This window comes from Lithobates pipiens, unplaced genomic scaffold, assembly GCF_037356315.1.
Source record: "Lithobates pipiens isolate NorthernLeopardFrog02 unplaced genomic scaffold, aLitPip1_a1.2 Scaffold_23, whole genome shotgun sequence".
Taxonomy (NCBI): domain Eukaryota; kingdom Metazoa; phylum Chordata; class Amphibia; order Anura; family Ranidae; genus Lithobates; species Lithobates pipiens.
Window position 1 is genome coordinate 17,746,245 of NW_027507785.1, and position 20,064 is coordinate 17,766,308.

The window sequence follows — 20,064 nt, forward strand, 5'->3', positions numbered from 1 at the left end:
CACAGTCAGAACACTCCTCTCCGGGCCATGTCCCACACAGTCAGAACACTTCTCTCCGGGGCATGTCCCACACAGTCAGAACACTCCTCTCCGGGCCATGTCCCTCACAGTCAGAACACTCCTCTCTGGTCCATGTCCCTCACAGTCAGAACACTCCTCTCCGGGCCATGTCCCTCACAGTCAGAACACTCCTCTCTGGTCCATGTCCCTCACAGTCAGAACACTCCTCTCTGGGCCATGTCCCACACAGTCAGAACACTCCTCTCCGGGCCATGTCCCACACAGTCAGTCAGAACACTCCTCTCCGGGCCATGTCCCACACAGTCAGTCAGAACACTCCTCTCCGGGCCATGTCCCACACAGTCAGTCAGAACACTCCTCTCCGGGCCATGTCCCTCACAGTCAGAACACTCCTCTCTGGTCCATGTCCCACACAGTCAGAACACTCCTCTCCGGGCCATGTCCCTCACAGTCAGAACACTCCTCTCCGGGCCATGTCCCACACAGTCAGTCAGAACACTCCTCTCCAGGCCATGTTCCACACAGTCAGAACACTCCTCTCTGGGCCATGTCCCACACAGTCAGAACACTCCTCTCCGGGCCATGTCCCACACAGTCAGTCAGAACACTCCTCTCCGGGCCATGTCCCACACAGTCAGTCAGAACACTCCTCTCCGGGCCATGTCCCTCACAGTCAGAACACTCCTCTCTGGTCCATGTCCCACACAGTCAGAACACTCCTCTCCGGGCCATGTCCCTCACAGTCAGAACACTCCTCTCCGGGCCATGTCCCACACAGTCAGTCAGAACACTCCTCTCCAGGCCATGTCCCACACAGTCAGAACGCTCCTCTCTGGTCCATGTCCCACACAGTCAGAACACTCCTCTCCGGGCCATGTCCCTCACAGTCAGAACACTCCTCTCTGGTCCATGTCCCACACAGTCAGAACACTCCTCTCCGGGCCATGTCCCTCACAGTCAGAACACTCCTCTCTGGTCCATGTCCCACACAGTCAGAATACTCCTCTCCAGGCCATGTCCCACACAGTCATAACGCTCCTCTGCGGTCCATGTCCCTCACAGTCAGAACACTCCTCTCTGGTCCATGTCCCACACAGTCAGAACACTCCTCTCCGGGCCATGTCCCACACAGTCAGAACACTCCTCTCCGGGCCATGTCCCACACAGTCAGAACACTCCTCTCCAGGCCATGTCCCTCACAGTCAGAACACTCCTCTCTGGTCCATGTCCCACACAGTCAGAACACTCCTCTCCGGGCCATGTCCCTCACAGTCAGAACACTCCTCTCCGGGCCATGTCCCACACAGTCAGTCAGAACACTCCTCTCCGGGCCATGTCCCACACAGTCAGAACACTCCTCTCCGGGCCATGTCCCACACAGTCAGAACACTCCTCTCCGGGCCATGTCCCACACAGTCAGAGCACTCTTTTCCTGGTCATGTCCCTCAAGTCAAAGTTCTCCTCTCCTGGTTGTGTCCCCCACAGTCAGAGCACTCCTCTCCCCCGATCATGTCCCCAGTAGTCACCCGGCAATGTCTATTGCAATAACTTTTCTCAGTGATTCCTGTAAGAATTCTCCATCAAACTGGGAAATCAGCCGCACTTTGCCTTGTGCATTGCTGGGCACTAAGGATGCATCCAGAATGATAAATGTCACCTTTGTTCTTTAATATGATCACATATTTCGTATTTTTTTTTCATGTCTAATCATAATAAATTATTTTTCTTTGTGTTTATAAGCCACCAGAGGATCTGTTTATTACAATGTAACAAAGCGGGTCTAAAGCTGACATTTATTATAACAGAAGACGTGTAATCCCTGGCGCCCGGGCTGACCTGATTTACTGAATGTGTATTTTATGTGTCTCCGCAATGTATATCCCGACTGCTATGAGGTGTAAAGTTTATGTACAGTGGGGGGTCTTAAAGTGAACCCATAATTAACATTCACATGAATCTGTAAAAGCTTGTTCACGTTAGCTTTGCTCTCACTTTTAGATCGCTCTACAGAGAACATTTGACAGGCGCCGCAGTGAGGAGGCGTTGTGTCTCCTCATCTCCTGCTTTAACCTCTTAAACCCCACATTAGCGCATGCTTGTGGTCCGGTTGCAGAGCAGCCCCATTTACTTCAATGCGTTGTGTTTGGCGGGTGGTAGTCCGTCAGGGGTTATAATTCCTGCTATGGCCGTGAAGCAAAGCATTGCAGCCACATCATGTGTACACCTGTTGCCTCTGCAGCTAAAGGGGTAGTGGTTAAAGGGCAGTAAAAGCATGGCTCCACCACAGGGTTTTACAGAACCCAAACTGCTGATGTGAATGAGCCCTAAGGCACATGCCAGCGTAACCAAACCATGGGAATTTTTAAGTGATAAAAACAAATCCTGTTCTATCTGTCTATCTATCTGGTTTCCATCATATCTGGTCCCCTGGCTTCCATCCTTACTGGTCCCCTGGCTTCCATCATATCTGCCCCCCTTGTTCACATCATCTCTGGTCCCCTGTCTTCCATCAAATCCCCTTGCTCCCATCATCTCTGTTCCCCTTGCTCCTATAATAACTGGTCCCCAACTTCCATCATCTCTGGTCCCCTGACTTCCATTATCTCTGGTCCCCTGTCCTCCATAATCTCTGGTCCCCTGTCCTCCATAATCTCTGGTCCCCTGGTTTCTATCATCTCTGGTCCACTGGCTTGCATCATTTTTGTTCTCCTGGCTTCCATCATCTCTTGCCCCCTGGCTTCCATCATCTCTTGCCCCCTGGCTTCCATCATCTCTGGTCCCTTGGTGTCCAATCATCTCTGGTCTCCTGGCTCCCATCATCTCTGGTCCCCTGGTTTCTATCATCTCTGGTCCACTGGCTTGCATCATTTTTGTTCTCCTGGCTTCCATCATCTCTTGCCCCCTGGCTTCCATCATCTCTTGCCCCCTGGCTTCCATCATCTCTGGTCCCTTGGTTTCCAATCATCTCTGGTCTCCTGGCTCCCATCATCTCTGGTTCTCTGGCTTCCATTCTCCCTGGTCCCCTGGCTTCCATTCTCCCTGGTCCCCTGGCTTCCATTCTCCCTGGTCCCTTGATTTCAATTATCACTCATCCCCTTGCTTAAAAATCATCTCTGCCCCCCTTTCTTCCATCATCTCTGGTCCCCTGGTTTCTATAATCTCTGGTCCACTGGCTTGCATAATTTTTGCTCTCCTGGCTTCCATCATCTCTGGTCCCCTGGCTTCCATCATCTCTGGCCCTCTGGTTTCTATAATCTCTGGTCCCCTGGCTTCTATCATCTCTGTTCTCCTGGCTCCCATTATCCCTGCCCCCCCCCCCGGCTCCTATCATCTCTGGTCCCCTGGCTTCCATCATCTCTGGTTCTCTTGCTTCCATCATCACTGGTCTCCTGGCTTCCATCATCTCTGGTTCCCTGGCTTCCATCATCTCTGGTCCCCTGGCTTCCATCATCTCTGATCCTCTGGTTTCTATAATCTCTGGTCCCCTGGCTTCTATCACCTCTGTTCTCCTGGCTTCCATTATCCCTGGCCCCCCGGCTCCCATCATCTCTGGTCCACTGGCTTCCATCATCTCTGGTTCCCTTGCTTCCATCATCACTGGTCCCCTGGCTGGTTTCCATTATTTCTCGTCCCCTGGCTGGCTTCCATCATCTCTGTTTCCCTGGCTTCCATCATTTCTGGTCCCCTGGACTGGAGAACCTCAGCTACAGTATGGGGAAAAGCTACAGGCACTGAACTTATTCTCTCTGGAGAGGAGATACTTGAGAGGGGATATTATATTGATGTACAAATACCATACTGGTGACCCTAGCATAGAGAAAAATCTGAAATTTAAAAAGACATGCAGCCATTTACTAAAATTAGAAGCGATTTAAACTTAAAGTGTGTAGAGGGTTCTTTACTGTCAGAGCGGTAAAAATGTGGAATTCTCTTCCACAAGCAGTGGTATCAGCAGGGAGCATCAATAATTAAAAAAACTATTAGATGGGCACCTTAACGACCACAACATACGGGGGTATACAATCTACTATTGCCACAAACACACACTCGCATACACACATATTATAGGTTGAAATGGATGGACTTGTGTCTTTTTTCAACCTCGCCAATAATGTAACAATGGTCTCCTGACTCTCATCTCCGGTCCCCTGGCTTCCATCGTCTCCGGTCTCCTGGCTTCCATCATCTCTGGTCCCCTGGCTTTCATCATCTCTGGTTCCCTGACTCCCATGATCTCAAGTTCCCTGGCTCCCATCATCTCTGGTCCCCTGGCTTCCATCGTCTCCGGTCCCCTGGCTTCCATCATCTCTGGTCCCCTGACTCCCATGATCTCAATTTCCCTGGCTCCCATCATCTATGATCCCCTGTTTTTTATCATATCTGGTCCCCTGGCTTCCATCATCTCTGGTCCCCTGGCTTTCATCATCTCTGGTCCCCTGACTCCCATGATCTCAATTTCCCTGGCTCCCATCATCTATGATCCCCTGGTTTTTATCATATCTGGTCCCCTGGCTTCCATCATCTCTGGTCCCCTGGCTTTCATCATCTCTGGTTCCCTGACTCCCATGATCTCAAGTTCCCTGGCTCCCATCATCTCTGGTCCCCTGGCTTCCATCGTCTCCGGTCCCCTGGCTTCCATCATCTCTGGTCCCCTGACTCCCATGATCTCAATTTCCCTGGCTCCCATCATCTATGATCCCCTGTTTTTTATCATATCTGGTCCCCTGGCTTTCATCATCTCTGGTCCCCTGACTCCCATGATCTCAATTTCTCTGGCTCCCATCATCTATGATTCCCTGGTTTTTATCATATCTGGTCCCCTGAATCCCCTCATATCTGGTCCCCTGGCTCCCATACTCTCTGGTCCCCTGGCTTCCATCCTCTTTGGTCCCCTGGCTCCCATACTCTCTGGTCCCCTGGCTTCCATCCTCTTTGGTCCCCTGGCTTCCATCATCCTTTATCTCCTGACCACAAAACAGAGCACTTCTTCTGAAATCAGATGATATGATATGTCAGTATCCCGCATTTCAGTCAGAGGATCATAAACCATGGAAGCTAGAGGATTACCATGACAGCCAGGCCACCAGCATTTCCATCTGAAGTTCATGTTTCTGAGGGAGGCCCCTTTAATAAGGAAGAAGCCCGCAGCATTGCCTCATCGGGTGCCATCGGAATCTCTGACCTTCTGGCCCCGTGGCATTATCATGATATCTCCTCGTTTCCCGGAAACAGTCGGTGGATTATCTGCTCAGATCCCCGTGAAAACCTATACGGGCTCTGAGTGGTTTACGGCCGATCAATAGGAAATAGTTCAGATAGCTCGACATACTTTCACATCCGCTTCTCCAGTGTCAGCGTCTGACTTGGTCCCCTTCCAGGAAGGTATCGAGATACGTAACCCCCCCTCCCTTCCCCCCGCCCTGGCTGCCCATCTCCTGCCCAGGAGCTCGCTCTCACCCCCGGTGTTTGTGATGGCGGTTAATTTGTCCTTGTCATTCGGAGAGTTGGTCTCAGCACCTCAGCGGTCTGGCGCGGGGCCATGTCTTCGCTGTGCCTGCTGTTCCCAGCCTTCTGTTAAAAAAAGCACGCTTTGTATTTTACCATTGGATCCCGCGCTGCATACGATTTCAATTAGCGTCTGGTTACAGGGCTCAGCATATGTGGAATGTCTGTCCGGGCCCAGGTGGAGCACAGAGCATGCCATAAAAATCACAGCAATCTTATTAATTCTCAGCCGCTCAGCCAGCAACACCGCCGGCCCGCACCCCGTGACCTCTGACCACCGCCTGCCTAAAGGGGAACTCCGGCCAGGATGAGACGTGACCCATAGAAGTGCAATACAAATCTATTATCTATAAATCTATATATATATACATCTGGCCAGACACTCTCCTCTCCCCTCTGCCAACCCCACCGCTGGCCCTTACTCCATGACCTCTGACCCCCGCCGGCCTAAAGGGGAACCCCAGCCAGGGCCAGACTCTATATACCTATATCTATATATCAGTCCCACACTCTCCTCTCCCCTCTGTGATCTTTGACCACTGCCAACCAAAAGGGGAACCCTGGCCAGGGCCAGACATGACCCATAGAAGATCAATAAAATCTATTATCTATAAATCTATGTATCCGGCCTGCACTCTCCTCTCCCTTCTGCCTCTGCCGTGACCTCAGACCACCACCGTCCTAAAGGGGAACACCGGCCAGGGCCCAACATGACCCATAGAAGAAGACTCCAAATCTATCTACGTGACCTCTGACCACTGCCAGCATAAAGAGCAACCCTGGCCAGGACCAGACATGACCCATAGAACATCAATAAAATCTATTATCTATATATCTATATCTATATATCCGACCTGCACTCTCCTCTCCCTTCTGCCTCTGCCTTGGCCTCTGACCACCGTCCTAAAGACAAACCCTGGCAAGGACCAGACATGACCCATAGAAGATCAATAAAATCTACTATACATAAATCTATATGTGTATATCCGACCTGCACTCTCCTCTCCCTTCTGCCTCTGCCGTGACCTCTGACCACCACCGTCCTAAAGGGGAACACTGGCCAGGACCCAACATGACCCATAGAAGATGACTCCAAATCTATCTACGTGACCTCTGACCACTGCCAGCTTAAAGAGCAACTCCGGCCAGGACCAGACATGACCCATAGAAGATCAATAAAATCTATTATCTATATATCTATATCTATATATCCGACCTGCACTCTCCTCTCCCTTCTGCCTCTGCCTTGGCCTCTGACCACCGTCCTAAAGACAAACCCTGGCAAGGACCAGACATGACCCATAGAAGATCAATAAAATCTACTATCTATAAATCTATATCTGTATATCTGACCTGCACTCTCCTCTCCCTTCTGCCTCTGCGGCGACCTCTGACCACCACCGTCCTAAAGGTGAACATTGTCCAGGACCTGACATGACCCATAGAAGATGAATACAAATTTATCTACATGACCTCTGACCACTGCCAGCTTAAAGAGCAACTCCGGCCAGGACCAAACATGACCCACAGAAGATCAATAAAATCTATTATCTATATATCTATATCCAGGGGCGGACTGATCATTGGGCCACTCGGGCACTGCCCGAGGGCACCATGCCACTAGGGGGCCCCATCAGGGTTTCCAGCCTCAGTAAACCAGGGACAGTATGTAAAAATTCTTTCTCTAAATTGTCCCTTACCAACATCCTTTTGGTCTAAAAATCCTGAGATTATAGCTGCCCCACCTCTCCAGTACCTTCTCAGCCAATAGAAACATGTCTGTGTATACTGTGGGATTGTATACTGTGTGTGTGTCTTTGTGTCTACTGTGTGGCCCCATAATCTTTGATTGCCTGGGGGCCCCATAATCTCCTTTTGCCCGGGGGCCCCATGAGTTGTCAGTCCACCCCTGTCTATATCTATATCTCCGGCCCGCACTCTCCTCTCCCTCTGTGCCTCTGCTGTTATCTCTGACCACTGGCCTAAAGAGGAACCCCGGCAAGGACCAGACATGATCCATAGAATCTATTATCTATATATCTATATCTCTGGCCCACACTCTCCTCTCCCCTTCTGCCTCCGTGTGACAGCCATGGGGATCAATGATTTCAATTTGAAATTTACAATGACGTGTGACACTTCAAAGGTGAATTTTCTTGATATCACTATACAGAAAAGCCCTGGCGGTCAGTTGTCCAGTAATTTGTATCGAAAGGAAATAGCTGGCATTACAATTTTGCATGCCACCAGTTTCTACCCGGCTCCGCTTGTGCGATCCACACCATATTCTCAGTATCTACAGATTCGGAGAAATTGCACCAATGACTGTACGTTTGTGACCGAAGCAAAAAAATTACAACAAAGCCCTTGTACACACGGTCGGACATTCAGACAACAAAATCGGTCGGATTTTGTCCAACGGATTGTGTCTGAAACTGTTGCATACACACTGTCGGACAAAGTTGTCGGAAAATCCGTAACGTGATGACGTTATTTCGTTATGACGGGACTACGTTCAGGCTAGTAGCCAATAGCTTTGGTCTAGGAATTTGATCTGAGCATGCGTGGCACTTTGTCCGATCGGAATTCTCTACACACAATCGGACAAAGTCCGATCAGATCATGTTGTCGGAAAGTTTTATAGCCCAGCTCTAAAACTTTGTCGGTTGGATATTCCGATGGAAACAGTCCAATGAAGCCCACACACACAGTTGGATTATCCGACAACACGGTCCAATCGGACATTTTCCGTCGGAATGTCCGACCGTGTGTACAAGGGCATAGATTGCTCCAACGGGGCTATTCCCCCACGGGTCTGAAGAAGGCCTTTCAAAGGGCGCACATGCAAACTAGGCAAAGTTTAATCTTTAAGCACTCTAAACAGATTAAATGCGCTAGGCAAGTACCGGAGCAAGTAAGAATAGTCATGACCTACAATAAACAACACCAAGCTCTTAGAAACATTCTCAAAAAACTTTGGCATATACTCCGAATCGATCCAACGCTTGAGCAGTTTATATCTGGGGCACCCCTAATTACCTTTAAACGCACAAAGTCCTTGAGGGATAAACTGGTCACCAGCGAATATACAGTGGAATTTAGGGAGGTCCCCTGCAAGCATTGAGGCACCTTTAAATGCGGTGGTTGCCCCCAATGCCAATTTATCAATACAGAGAGTGAGGTCAGGCTATCAAATGGGAAAAAATTCAAACCTTCACATTTCGCGAACTGTCGCACCTTTGGGGTAGTGTACTTACTGACGTGTTCCTGCGGTTGTTTTTACGTAGGAAAAACCAAACAAGAACTCCATAAGAGAATGAGCAGACACATACAAAGTTTACGTGTATGCAATCCCGACCTACCACTAGGCAGACAAATGCCCGCGACATACACATGGGAAATTTTCCCAAAATTAGGTTCTTGGTACTCGATCATGTACACCCCAATCCTGGGGGGGCAATTGGGACAAGACCCTTCTACAGCACGAGACTAGGTAGATTGTGGCCCTACAGGCCACACGGCTATCTGGCCTCAATGACTGCACTAGTTATCAACCTTTTTTGGAAGGTTTTACGTCTGGTACTTGGGAAGGTTTGGAGTAACTGAAATTAAAGTGACATAATTAAGGAGCTGGGGAGCATATTTCCCCTCGGAATGTTGGGGTTTTTTTTTGTTTTGTTTTTTTCATACCAGGGTGTTTCTATGGTGTTGTTTTCCGCATTCACCACATAGGTGGCCTCTTCTCTCTTATGGGTAACTGCAATTTACTATGTTGAAGCATATTCTTTCCCTGTAGGAGCTCACTTTTTTGACTAGCAGCCACTGGGCATTTATTGCTGGTTACTGTTTTGCCCACACTGGAGGGCGTTGCCCTGGTATGGGTGACTATTTTTTAATCAGGATATATGCCCTGTGCCTTTATTTCTTGTATTTAGGTGTATCCCGGGGGCTTATGGCCATAGGTTTATGCGCACGCAGGACTATTGACATGGATCTGCTTTGGTGCCTTCGAGGGAGCTTTGCTTGCTTTTCTTTTTTTTCCTCTTTGCTTGTTGTGCCCCTAGGGTGGATGCGGTTCTTTTTTGCCATCGCTCCCCTATGCATGGGTATTGCTGCTAGCGGCACATGCATGCAGGCGCCAGGGTGTTCGGTGTGAGGCCCCTGGCTACCTGCTTATATGTGCTGCCGTCATTGCCGTTTTGCGCACTCGCGCATGCGCTGATGCGCGATTGCGCTGTTGCGCATGCGCGCGCCACATACCGAGGCACGAGGGCCAATGGGCGCACATGTGTTTGCGTCATTATATGAAAAAAAAATATGTGCGCCAGAGGCCTCTATTTAAACCCCCTCATGCAGGAGTTGTCTGGGCAGCATTGGAACCAGACGGGATACTTCACGTTTTTTGCTTCCCAGGTATGCATTAACTACGTAGTATTTCTCTAGCCCCGCTTGACCTACCTTTAGGAATGCAGCTCTCATCTTCTTTATTGCAGGTATTCCTAATAAGGGACCCATACGGATAGGGGACCTTTTGGGGGCCACAATTTGGGCTTGGATATACCTTGGTGCGGGGTTTATTTTACCCCGCAATACCCCAGGGGTAAGTATATCGGCTGCCCTTATTTAATTGTATAGTATACATCGGTAATCTTTTCCGTTATTAATTAGAGTGGGGTTTAATTGTCTGGATTTTTTTGCTGTCTATATTGTTCAATCCCTCCCGGTTTCGGTTTTGTGTATTTGTTTACCTCTCTCAGTTTTTCTTTAAACTTTGCTTCTGTTGTTGGGGGGCTTTTATAGGCCGTTTAAAGACTGATACTATTCACCCACAGCTAGTTTTTAAATGTTTGTTACCAACAGAGCCAGCGGATACGTAAGTTGCAGTACCTACTTCAGCTTGCATTTCCTGCGGAGGGGCGCGCTAATACCTATGGTCGCCACTAGGGATTTGATATTGTGGTCTGGTGTGCCTGTGTACTTACCAATATTTCTACCTCTCACTGAGAAGTGGCTCAATCATGGTATGTAGTGCCCACGTGTATAGTTTTTGGGGGGATTTTTTGGACCTGTTTGGGGCATGGCATGCTATGTATTCACTTTTGGGTGGTGTTTGCCTTGGTTTTGACATGTCTCTTTCTTTCATTTTTAGAGCTATCACCATATTGTATTTTCCTTTACTCTCCACCCCTGATGAAAGTTTTCAAGCAAAACTGGAAACGCGTCGGGTCTTGGGATATCTAATCCCTATGAGAGCATAGGTGTTGTTATATGGTTTATTGTTTTTTCTATTTGTATTGTATTGCATATTTCTACTGTACAGATGCTAGTTGTCTGTCCTTGGTTTTACTACTTTGTATATTAATAAATATGATATTTTATACTTCCTTTGCATGTGTTGGTGGTCTGCCAAAGTCCCACTTAGGGGGTACTTTTTTGTTCTACGTATAGGGATGGGACCACCACACTGCCTATGCTGACACAGTGGGAATCTTCTTTTTTTCCTTCTGCCTCCGCCGTGACCTCTGACCACCACCATCCTAAAGGGGAGCCCCAGCCAGGACCAGACACCCCCCATAGAAGATTCCTCTGCCTCTACCACGACCTCTGACCATTGCCGTCCTAAAGGGGAACCCCGACCAGGACCAGACACGGCCCATACCTGATCAACACAAATCTATTATCAAATCCCCCAATTGAGATGTAGGCCATAATAAAAACCTGACAGGGGTTCAAATTATTCCCTACGCTATCCAAATGCTTTTGGTAAAATTGACATACCCGGTAGATGTCTTAGGGCCAGCTGCTGAAATCTCATTCATTACATTCGATACATTCGGTCAGCAGCGAGCCGTGCGTAATGACAAAAGCCGTTTGTTTCCCCTCCGGTGGATGACATTGTCCAGCCACGGCAGCTGGGAAGCGGCTGCTGATCCGTCCACGGCTTCCAAGTCTGTCAGCTCCGCCACCTGCATTCAGTCTGCAGATGCTGTGCGAGGCGCTGAGCGGTGCGGGGAATCAGGACCCTCATCTATCCCATGGCGGGAGGAGACTGCACTTTGCATCTTGTAGGAATGTCGGGGGGGGGGAACCAAAAACGAACAACTTTATAAGACAAAAACATGGAAAGCAGATTATGCGGACATACTACAGGAGATGATCAGAGACTGCAGACATAGTACAGGAGATGATCAAAGACTGCGGAAATACTACAGTAGATGATCAGAGACTGCAGACATGGTACAGGAGATGATCAGAGACTGCGGAAATACTACAGTAGATGATCAGAGACTGCGGAAATACTACAGTAGATGATCAGAGACTGTGGACATACTACAGGAGATGATCAGAGACTGCAGACATACTACAGGAGATGATCAGAGACTGTGGAAATACTACAGTAGATGATCAGAGACTGCGGAAATACTACAGTAGATGATCAGAGACTGCGGAAATACTACAGTAGATGATCAGAGATCGGCGGACACACTACAGTAGATGGTCAGAGACTGCAGACATACTACAGGAGATGGTCTGAGACTGCAGACACAATACAGGAGATGGTCAGAGACTGCAGACAGACTACAGGAGATGGTCAGAAACTGCAGACATACTACAGGAGATGGTCAGAGACTGCAGACATACTACAGGAGATGATCAGAGACTGCAGAAATAGTACAGGAGATGGTCAGAGACTGCAGACATACTACAGGAGATGGTCGGAGACTGCAGACATACTAAAGGAGATGGTCAGAGACTGCAGACATACTACAGGAGATGGTCAGAGACTGCAGACAGACTACAGGAGATGGTCAGAGACTGCAGACATACTACAGGAGATCGTCAGAGACTGCAGACATACTACAGGAGATGGTCAGAGACTGCAGACACACTACAGGAGATGGTCAGAGACTGCAGACATAGTACAGGAGGTGGTCAGAGACTGCAGAAATAGTACAGGAGATGGTCAGAGACTGCAGACATACTACAGGAGATAGTCAGAAACTGCAGACATACTACAGAAGATGGTCAGAGACTGCAGACATAGTACAGGAGATGGACAGAGACTGCAGACACACTACAGGAGATGGTCAGAGACTGCAGACATACTACAGGAGATGGTCAGAGACTGCAGACACACTACAGGAGATGGTCAGAGACTGTAGACATAATACAGGAGATGGTCAGAGACTGCAGAAATAGTACGAGAGATGGTAAGAGACTGCAGAAATAGTACGAGAGATGGTCAGAGACTGCAGAAATAGTACGAGAGATGGTAAGAGACTGCAGACACACTACAGGAGATGGTCAGAGACTGCAGACATACTACAGGAGACGGTCAGAGACCGCAGACGTATTACAGGAGATGTTCAGAGACTGCAGACATAGTACAGGAGATGGTGAGAGACTGCAGACATAGTACAGAAGATGGTCAGAGACTGCAGACATAGTACAGGAGAGGGTCAGAGACTGCAGACATACTTCAGGATATGGTCAGAAACTGCAGACAGACTATGGGTTATGAGTTGTCAGCTTCTCTCTGTGTTCAGAAGCTGCAGCAAGTTAGCATACCTGCCAACTTTCTGAGATGGGAATGAGTGACACCTATTAGCAAAAGTAGGTAGGCATAGGACACACCCCCTGCCACACCCACTTAACCACTTCCCGACCGCCCTATATTAGTTATACTGCTACTGGGTGGCCACATTGTGCAGGACACGTATTGGGCCCGAGTGCGCGCCAGCGACAGCTTTCTCCCGCTGAGATTCTACACAGTGGGAACTGATCAGCTGATCCTGCAGACCCAATGTCTGCCGGCACCTGCTGATCTTTCAGTACACAGGTAGAACGGCGATCTGTCTATGTAAACAAGGCGGATAGCCTGTCTGTCAATAAGGAAGGCACTGATCCTGTGTTCCTGCAAAGCATGGACACGGATCTATGCCTTCCCTTAGTAAAAGCATCTCCCACACTGCATTAAAACACCAGAAAGGCACACATTTAACCCTTTGATCGCCCCTGATGTTAACCCCCTTCCCTACCAGTGTCATTAGTACAGTGACAGTGCATATTTTTAGCACTGATCACTGTATTAGTGCCACTGGTTCCCAAGAAAGTGTCCAAAAGAGTCAGTTAGAATCCAATTTGTCCGCCGCAATATAGTAGTCCCGATTGCCCCCATAACTAGTAAAAAAACAAATAAATTAATAAAAATCCCATAAATGTATCAATATACGTTATTGGGATTTTTTTTAACCAGAAATATGTACCAGAATCCATATTAGCCCAAATTGATAAAGAAATTCACATTTTTAACTTTTTTTTTTTATTGGGTATGTTTTATAGCAGAAAGTAAAAAATATTGTTTTTTTTTTTGTTTTTTTTTTATGTAGTGGATGACATTTGGGATCAAATGTCACACGCATGTAAATTTAGTTTTTGCCTCAGAACAATAAAGGTTCTGAGGGTTAATTGTGTAGGTGGGCCTTAACACCGGTCTGGCCAGGCTGTGTTTGGAAGTTCTGCCTGGTCATGGGAACGGCGAGGGGCACATGATAGGCCAGAACCAGGCCTGGTTGGATGTTTGGGTATCGGCCTTTTCTGAGCCAATCAATGGGAGTGCCGGGGCCCGCTGAGGAGTCTGGCAAGGGGTACTTAAGGGGGTGTGGGTCACGTGTTCGGGGGTTCCGGAGTAGTTCGTGAGGCCCGTGTGGTCTGTCCTGGTTCCAGGACAGGGGTAGTCCCGTGAGTGGTCCTGGTCACGGGGTGTTCGACACCCCGCAACATGTTCCTGTCAGTGGCCCCTGATAGACCTGCCTGGTCTGGGGTGGGGATCCGTCTGTTCCTGAGTCTCGGAACTGGCTGGTCCGAGGCGCAGTAACTGAGGGAGGATTCACAGTGTCCGGGTGTGCTCTCGGCTTGGAGGGACACCGCAGCTCGTGAAAGTGACCGGGGGAGGACTCTTCAGAGGAGAGCCGACAAGTGGCATCCTGAGAAGTGCCTGGTTACTGAGTTGGGAAGGACATTCACAAATTCACACTTTTCCAGTACCATAAAGGAGACGGGAAACGTTCCAGGTATGGAGGAAAAAGGTTCCTGTTCATCCTCAGTTGATCGTTCAAGTTCTGAGTCAACATGCTGACTGCCGTGATCTCTGGCTAGAGATCTGTTCAGCCTTGAAGTACCCAGCTGCGAGTGGCTACTCTCTGGGTGCAAATAGAGACTTTGCTAGACCCGCAGTTCAAGGTGCCTGAGTTCTTCACCCGTGCCCTCTGTTCCCTAAGAGACTGTGTTATTTGAAAGTTCTACTGCAAAATAAACCTTTTTAAAAGGACTTCATCTGTGTCAGTGTACAAGTCATTGGGTATCAACCCTGGGAAGCCTTAGCCCACGTACACACGGTCGGAGATTTTGCCAACCAAATCCATCGGATTTTGCCCGTCGGATTTAGTCCGACGGATTGTGTCCGAAACTGTTGCATACACACAGTCGGGCCAAGTTGGCGAAAAATCCGATCTTTCAGAATGTGATGACGTAATTTCGTTACGATGGGACTACATTCAGGCTAGTAGCCAATAGCTTTGATGTAGGAATTTGATCTGAGCATGCGTGGCACTTGGTCCGATGAAAATGCTCTACACATGATCGGATTAGGTCCGTCCAGCCCAGTTGGTCAGGAAATCTTTCCAACATGTTGGAAAATTGGGTCGGACGGAGATTCGGACGGAATCAGTCCGATGCATACCACACACAGTCGGATTATCTGACAACACGGTCCGATAGGACACATTCCGACGGATTCTCCGACCGTGTGTACAAGGGCTTAGAGGTGGAAGAGCAGGCCGAGAGAAGGTAACCAGTTAGCCCACTAAGTCAAGGCCGCCCTGCAAGGGGTTATGGCCACTACATTTAAATTGTCGCTCTTTTCTTGTTTACAGCCTAAAAAATTAAAACTGCAGGTGGTGATCAAATACCACCAAAAGAAAGCTCTATTTGTGGGAAAAAAAGGACGCCAATTTTATTTGGGTACAGCAGCATCACACAACCGCAACACAAAAAAGCGACACAGTGCAGTATTGCAAAACATGGCCTGGTCAGGAAAGGGCTAAAACCTCCTGGAGCTGAAGTGGTTAAAGAAACACTAGGAGAAGGAATGCCGCACTGGGAGACAATGAGGCTCTGCTACATGCCGGTTTTTTTTTTCAGTGGGCACAGTTCCGGCACCTCCAGCACTGAACATATGTAATGTCAAGTTTGTTGTTGGAAGGGAACTATTTTTACGGAAGGGGGGGGGGGGGGTTTCTATTATTGCTAAGGAGGTTTACTGTTGTTGGGGGGTGGGTTACTGTTGCTGAGGGTGGGTCTTATATTGCTGGGGGTCAGTGTTTGCTGGGAGGGATCTAGTGATGCTGGCTGCATGGAAATCTGTTGTGGCTGCTGGGGGTCTGTTGTTGCCGGGGGATGTTTTTTTTTTTTTTTGCAGGTGGATCCATTGTTGCTGGTTGCTGTAGAGTCTATTGATGCTGGCTGCAGGGAGATCTGTTATTGCTGCTGGGGATCTTTTGCTGCTGAGGGAGGGGGTATTTTGTTGCAGGTGGTGCATTATTGCTGGGGAGATCTATTGTTGTATTCTCTAAAAGGGGCAGTACTGGGAGGTGGGTAGGGGGTGGAACCAAGGAATAGTGCAGGAGGTGCGTAGGGGTTGGAACCAAGGAATGGTGCAAGAGGTGGGTAGGGGGTTGAGCCAAGGAATGGTGCAGGAGGTGGGTAGTGGGTGGAACCAAGGAATGGTGCAGGAGGAGGGTAGAGGGTGGAGCCAAGGAATGGTGCAAGAGGTGGGTAGGGGTTGGAACCAAAAATGGGGCAGAAGGTGGGCAGGGGGGTGGAACCAAGGAATGATGCAGGAGGTGGATATGGGTGGAACCAAGGAATGGTGCTCAAAGGTGGATAGTGGGTGGAACCAAGGGATAGTGCAGGAATTGGGTAGGGATGGAACCAAGGAATGGTGCAGGAGGTGGGTAGGGGGTGGAATCATGGAATGGCGCAGGGGGTGGAACCAAGGAATGGTGCTCAAAGGTGGATAGTGGGTGGAACCAAGGAATGGTGCAGGAGGTGGGTAGGGAGTGGTACCAAGTAATGGTGCAGGAGATGGGTAGGGGGTGAAACCAAGGAATTGTGCAGGAGATGGGTAGGGGGTAGAACCAAGCAATGGCGCAGGAGGTGGGTAGGGGGTGGAACCACGGAATGGTGCAGGAGATGGGTAGGGTGTGAAACCAAGGAATGGTGCAGGAGATGGGTAGGGGGGGAACCAAGGAATGGTGCAGGAGATGGATAGGGGTGTAACCAAGGAATTGTGCAGGAGATGAGTAGGGAGTGGAACCAAGGAATGGTGCAGGAGGTGGGTAGGGGTGGAATCAAGGAATGGTGCAGGAGATGGGTAGTGTATGGAACCAAGGAATGGTGCAGGATATGGGTAGTGGGTGGAAGCAAGGAATGGTGCAGGAGGTGGGTAGGGGGTAGAACCAAGGAATGGCGCAGGAGGTGGGTAGGGGGTGGAGACAAGAACTGACTCAGAAACAGGAAGTTTCTGCACCTATTGTCTGAGAAAAAAAGCCCCGGCTACATGTACATTTGCTGACAAAGGACTTGCTTACAGAGGGATGACTCCTTAATAATCCAATCACAAAAAGGGAAGGGGAGGTAACCAAGATGTATTGCTTAATCACATTAGAGAGAAGTGATGTTACCAACCTGTCTGTGCTGTGTGTAAGGCTGCATTCACATCTGGGCGTTTCCAGAACACGTGTATAAACGCTCAGGAACGCACATTTTGGAAACGTGCAAAATGCGCGATACAAACCGGAGTCACACTTAAATCACATTTATTGTTGTATAGGGCTTTTTATATCATTTCTTTATTGTTGTTTTCAGAGCTTAACAGCTCAAACTTTTTGCACATACAGCTGAATGAATCAGAGGAGTGACTTCTCCCCCTCTCTGCCTGAACTATTCAGATTTTGAGTTCAGATAGACAGTTTAAAAGCAAGTAGCTTCTTTCTTCATAGCCTTTTTACATACAGTGGTTGTGGCGGGGGGGGGGGGGGGGGGGTGGTTACACGCACTCCCAGCTGTTGCAGCCACCAGGCATGTTTGTAAATTGGACAAACAAAATGTTGGCCATTAGATGGAAGCAATTTGCTTTCACACACACCCGTAAACATCGCCCCCCGCCCGTGCACACCCCTGCCATGCTTCCCAGGCTCCATGTTCCCACTGGCAGGATGGGCATGCTGGGTAAAGGAGAGGGAAACCAGTGAATGGCCATTCATAAACATCCCCTTCCTGCTAATGACCCGCAAACAATGCAAAAAACATCACTGCTGGACCCTGGTGTCACTCAGTGTTCATTTTTATCATCAGTTTTGTCAGCGGCATGTTTTCAGAGACAAAAACTAATTGAAAACTACTCTACATTTTTATGTGCTTTGTGTGCTGTGTGCATTACAGGCCTCCTTAGACCGTCCAGAGCACTGTGTGCATTACAGGCCTCCTCAGACCGTCCAGAGCACTGTGTGCATTACAGGCCTCTTCAGACCACCATCCAGAACACTGTGTACATTACAGGCCTCCTCAAATCGTCCAAAGCACTGTGTGCATTACAGGCTTCCTCAGACTACCCAGAGCACTGTGTGCATTACAGGCCTCCTCAGACCGTCCAGAGCACTGTGTGCATTACAGGCCTCCTCAGACTGCCCAGAGCACTGTGTGCATTACAGGCCTCCTCAGACTGTCCAGAGCACTGTGTGCATTACAGGCCTCCTCAGACCGTCCAGGGCACTGAGTGCATTACAGGCCTCCTCAGACCGTCCAGAGCACTGTGTGCATTACAGGCCTCCTCAGACCGTCCAGAGCACTGAGTGCATTACAGGCCTCCTCAGACCGTCCAGATCACTGTGTGAATTACAGGCCTCCTCAGACTGCCCAGAGCACTGTGTGAATTACAGGCCTCCCCAGACTGCCCAGAGCACTGTGTGCATTACAGGCCTCCTCAGACCGTCCGAAGCACTGTGTGCATTACAGGCCTCCTCAGACCGTCCGAAGCACTGTGTGCATTACAGGCCTCCTCAGACCGTCCAGAGCACTGTGTGTATTACAGGCCTCCTCAGACCGTCCAGATCACTGTGTGAATTACAGGCCTCCTCAGACTGCCCAGAGCACTGTGTGCATTACAGGCCTCCTCAGACCGTCCAGAGCACTGTGTGAATTACAGGCCTCCCCAGACTGCACAGAGCACTGTGTGCATTACAGGCCTCCTCAGACCGTCCAGAGCACTGTGTGAATTACAGGCCTCCCCAGACTGCCCAGAGCACTGTGTGCATTACAGGCCTCCTCAGACCGTCCAAAGCACTGTGTGCATTACAGGCCTCCTCAGACCGTCCGAAGCACTGTGTACATTACAGGCCTCCTCAGACCGTCCAAAGCACTGTGTGCATTACAGGCCTCCTCAGACTGCCCAGAGCACTGTGTGCATTACAGGCCTCCTCAGATTGTACAGAGTATACCTCCCAACATTTTGAGATGAGAATGAGGGACATCTACTAGCAAATGTATGTAGGCATAGGACACGCCCCCTGTCACACCCCCTTTAAAGGAGAATTAACCAAAAAAAAGGATAATTAAATCCATAAGGGCTTTTTTTCCCACTACTATTTCCTTATATTGGTTTTTAAACTTTACAAATGCAGCAATTTAGAATTTGGATGAAAAGTTTAGCACTGGAAAACACTATATGAAAGATAAAAGGTGCATTTTAATTATACAACTATATAGATCAGACCAAAATGAGGAGGGAAGAGGGACACTGCTCCAAATCAGGGACATCATTGTGGTGTCACCAGTTCCTTATCTGTGCCCATCATTGCAGAGTGGGGATAGTTACAGATTCTCCAGAGACAGAGCGGATCTTGGGCTGACAGATCTGTATGTGAAAACAACGCTTGTCGTACAGCCCCGCCTCCCTGCACTGAAATTGTGATAGACAACGCAGAGCGCACTGTTCCACTGTACAGGGAGGCGGGGCTGTACGGCGAGCGGTGTTTGCACATACAGATCTGTCAGCCCGAGATCCGCTCTGTCCCGATTATCTGTAACTCTCCCCTTGTTGGAGAGAGATGGCGGGTGGGTGGTGGCGGAATGCTAGTGGGGAAGGGAGGGAGCAGAGGAGAAGGACACCACCTGTATGGGCAGCACAGACCGGGGGCTGTGAGACCCCCTCTGCCCACTACGGCAAGCCAGGAGGACTACAAGGGGGTGTGTCAGACCGCTGGCTGGGGATATTGGAGGGATAGAAGCCAGTGGACTTCCAAACAGGAAATCACCAGGCAATAATGTTTTTTCAGAAACTTTAGTAGGCTATTTTATTTTATTTCAGTTACTTATATGACGCCATCAATTTATGCAGCGCTTTACATATACATTGTACATTCACATTGGTCCCTACCCTCAAGGAGCTTACAATCTAAGGTCCCTAACTCACATTCA